The following is a 4,459-nucleotide window of genomic DNA, read 5'->3' as shown; positions in this document are numbered from 1 at the left end:
CGTGCTGTCACTGCTGCCTCCCAGGGTGCACAGTGGCAGGAAGCTGGAGCCAGAGCACAGCCAGGCTAAACCCAGGTCCTTCTGTATGTGGCACAGGGGCGTCTTGACCAGTGTCCAAACTGCTAGGCTGAATGCTCGCCCTTGCTCAAAATTTAGTCATCAATTGAATCCTGTGTCTGTCCTTATCCTTTGCACACAATAACAGTAGACTCAACTATATAAAATTGCCATTTCTGTAGGGTAAGAATGGCCAGACTCCAGCAGAGACATACATTCATTCGAATAATAAACTTATTATTTTAGATGAAACCAGCTTAAATTTCATCTTTACTTCTTGAACTCTTTCTTACCAGCTCGAAAATATGTAGCTACCCCCATTTTATTGATGAGAAAACTGAGGCTTACGAAAATTAAATTGTCCAAGGACAAACAACTTGTAGGTGGCAGAGAGAGGCACATACAACTCAAAGCTAGCTGTGACTGAAACACCCAGGTCCTGTTTCAAACCTGACGAAGAACTCAGTTGGGTCATATCCGACAGACAGTATATTTATAAGGAGTCATATGAAACAAACTTGCTCAGAACCAGTGCTTTTGGGTGGGAGAAGCCCTTTGGTAGCCAACATGCTTTGAGGGAGGGGTGGTTGTCAAGAGTGACAGCCCCCACGCGTCACTCAGTCACCTGCACTGCGCAAGAGCGCTGGGACAGCTCCAGGACAGTGATTTCTTGAGACGTAGGCCACAGTTCACCTGAGCGTGACTCGTCAGGGCAGTTGCTCTCCATTTTCACCTTTCACAAGTTCCCCAGACGCATCTGTCAGTCCCACAACTCACCAAAGGCATCACAATCAATATTAAGCCTCGGGGCATGACAAATGGTCTGGTCAACTCTTCACCCAGATTGAAGATGGTTCACGGTTTTGTACTCTTTTTATACTGCAAAGTCTCCAAATATTCTGTCCTGTCAAAAGATACGTTAAGAAAATCCTTCAATGGAGAAAAAAAATTGCGCATTTCGGCTGTAAAATAACCGAAAGCACATTGTAGCAAAAGATCCCAGAACATTAAAAACATTCCCAAGTCTTTCCCGGCCAGTCTTATTTTTCCACTGCTCTCAGTTTCAAGAGGGTTTCAACAACACTTCCACTCAAAAACTTCTGCTCCTTCCTGGAGATAAACACAGAGACTCACAAGAGGAAGTTGGGTGTGAAGGGACACACTTGTCTCCAAAATCTCCATTGTAGACAATCATCAAAACTTTCGATCTTTTTTTTTTTTTTTTAAAAGATTTATGTATTTATTTGAAAGGAAGAATTACTGAGCAGCAGAGGCAGAGAGAGAGAGAGACAGAGACAGAGACACACACACACAGAGAGAGAAACAGCTCCTCCGTCTGCTAGTTCACTCTCCAAAGGGCTGCATTGGCCAGGGCTGTGCCAATCTGAAGCTAGGAGCCAAGAGCTTTCTCTAGGTCTCCCATGCATGTGCAGGGGTCCAAGGACTTGGGCCATCCTCCACTGCTTTCCCAGGCCACAGCAGAGAGCTGGATCAGAAATGGAGTAGCTGGGACTCAAACCAGAGCCCATATGGGACGCTGGCACTGCAGGTGACAGCTTTACCCACTACGTCATAGCACTGGCCCCAGAACTTTTGATCTTAATTAAGTAAATAAGCTCCCAGGGCTAATTGGTAGAGCCAGTTCAATTCACTTGACTTCATCACATTTTTCCTTGTTACTATACAGCTTGGGTCTTGGTAACTTAAGAAGATGACCCAGCTATGCAAAAAATACTTCCTCAGGGGAAAAATAATACCATAAAGCATAAACATGGCTTGCTGTAACCTATAACTAAAATTACCCAGCACTTTGTACCTGATAACCTTCAATTCCAGCATCTCGTCTGATTCCCACAAGCACATATTTAGCAAGCATGCTAATCAACAGACACCAGCCAATCAGAACAATTTTGCCTATAATAGGTGCCCCTGCTTACTTCTTTATACCACCTACACAGTCACGTGAGCTTTGATGTTTAAAGTTGGCAATGCTGAATCAGAAAGATATAAACATTGTAAACAAGAGAGCTTAAAAACATCTAATATTACCTCCTAAGTATAGCAGTTAAACTCCAAAATAAAATGAACTGATGCTTAGATATGTGCACACAGCTTTTCCTTTTTTTTTTTTTTTTCAGGATTTGGATCCTGTATAAGGTGCATACATGGAACCCCACGCACACTATGAGTTGCTTTAAGGGATTTACAGTTGTGACTTTCCCAATTCTTTGTTTTCACGCTCCGCATTGATTTTGGAGATTAATCCTCTGGATTCCTCTACAGAAATGAACTAATGGGTCCTCAAAGGAATGTGAAAGCATTCGGACTGAACCAGAGCACTAAGCCGGAAACAACTTTTGTTCATAATTAGTCTCTGTTCTGAATGAGATTTTCTGTCTTCAGATACCCACGTGACAGCAAGCCGTTGAGACCATGTATTCCTTCTGGATAGCCTGAGGAGATGCTGCCTTTTTTTAAGACAACGCCTATCAGTCTAGCTTCCCCTCGTTTTGTGAGAGTCATTTCATGGTAGCAGCAGAAAGGCGTTAGTTACAATGTCTGAAACACCAGAATTCTCTCCAGGTTGTGTGAGAGAGACAGGGTTGTCGGTAAGGAGGTTCGGGTGCTCCTGGCTTTATCTTTTACATAAATATGAATCAAAACAAGGACAAATCTCCATGGCAGACTGGATAAACCCCTGACTTCCTCATTGTCTTCTTCTCATTCATATACCTAGCCGAAGCTGGGGATCATGGGAAATGCTCACTACCGATGCCAAGGAAAAAAGCAGCTCACTTCCCCTTGAAGTAATACCCTCGAGCAGGAGAGAACAAATGGGTACCCCGAGAGCTTCAGAATTGTCACTTGCTACCTGCTCTGCTAGGAAGGTTTCCAGCACCCTTATCATGCTGTTACAAATGCCACGCAATCTTTTGTTTCACTGTCTCTCAAAACACCTGTTTACATGCAAGAACATTTTACATTGCTTTCCGGTATTCAAGTTTGATTTACCATGGAACCAAGCTCCAAGAGGATTTGGTATGTTTTTAGCCGTGAAATCACGTGCCCTCCGACATAGCAGTTTGGGAATCTCTGACGTGGTTAAAAGTGTTTCATCTAGAGAATAAGACCTGGATTCTAATCCTGGCCCCATCCATAATATGTTCTTGATTATTTTGTTAAATATCTATTATTAAACTTCATTAATTTAATTCTATCCCTTCTCCTCTTTTTAATGAAAACAGGTTCACTAAATCTCAACTCTAAAATTCATAAAGGTTATATTTTTATGTTAAAAATACACATATGGGGGCTGGCACTGTGGCATAGTGGGTAAAATGTCTGCCTGCAGTACCAGCATCCTGGTTCTAGTCCTGATTGTTCCATGTCTGATCCAGCTCTCTGCTAATGTGCCTGGGATTGCTGTGGAAGAAGGCTCAAGTGCTTGGGCCCCTGCATACTTGTGGGAGACCCAAAAGGAGCTCCTGGCTCCTGGCTTTGGATCAGCCCAGCTCAACCCAGCCATCTGGGGAGTGAGCCAGTGGATGGAAGACCTCTCTCTCTGTCTCTCCCTCTCTCTGTCTTTAACTCTGCCTCTCAAGTAAAAAAAAAAACAAAAAAAAACAAAAAAAAAAAAACTTAAAAAAATACGTGTGTGTGTGTATATATATGAAATCTTTAGAATAAATTAGTCACATTAACACTTCCCTGGACATTTTATACTTCTAAACAAAGACTGGAGTTCTTATGACAAACGTAAGATAGATTTTTTTAATCAATACTGAGTTAGTTGAGGTGAGGGAGATTGACATAAAACTCAGAAATTAGCACAAGTGATTGTTGTTCAGAGCTTTAAGATTTCTACTATTCTCTGGCTTTCACAGTTGAAGGTAATAATAATAAAATAATAAAGGGATATATTTAGTACAATTATGTAGGCATTTATTCTTTTGTCTAGCTAAGTTGCTTAAAAGAATCCATCTTGAAGGCATAGAAGTGAATCACAGGCATAGCATTATGTGTGACAGCAAAAACTAGAAATACTTCACAAGTTCGTCATTAAGGTACTGATAGAATGAACAACACTTTGTTCATGTGGTGGAGTACTATACAGCTGTAAATGAAGCATGAGAAGTATCAGTCATTCAGTGCATTGCTCTCTGTGATAGATAAAGTAAAAAAATACAGTGCAGAAAAATATGCACAGTATTGTTCTTGTATGAAAGAATTAGTGTGATGGAGAAAGCATTTATTCTAGCAGTTAGGATGCTGGCATCCCCTGTCAGAATACCTGGGTATCCTGGCTCCAGCTTTCTGTCAATGCAGGCTGTAGAGGGCCACGGTGATGGCGCCAGTAATTGAGTTCCTGCCACCTACATGGGATTCCTGGATTGCATTCCTG

This window comes from Oryctolagus cuniculus, chromosome 8 (genome assembly GCF_964237555.1).
Source record: "Oryctolagus cuniculus chromosome 8, mOryCun1.1, whole genome shotgun sequence".
Taxonomy (NCBI): Eukaryota; Metazoa; Chordata; class Mammalia; order Lagomorpha; family Leporidae; genus Oryctolagus; species Oryctolagus cuniculus.
Note: the sequence above shows the minus strand (reverse complement) of the source record.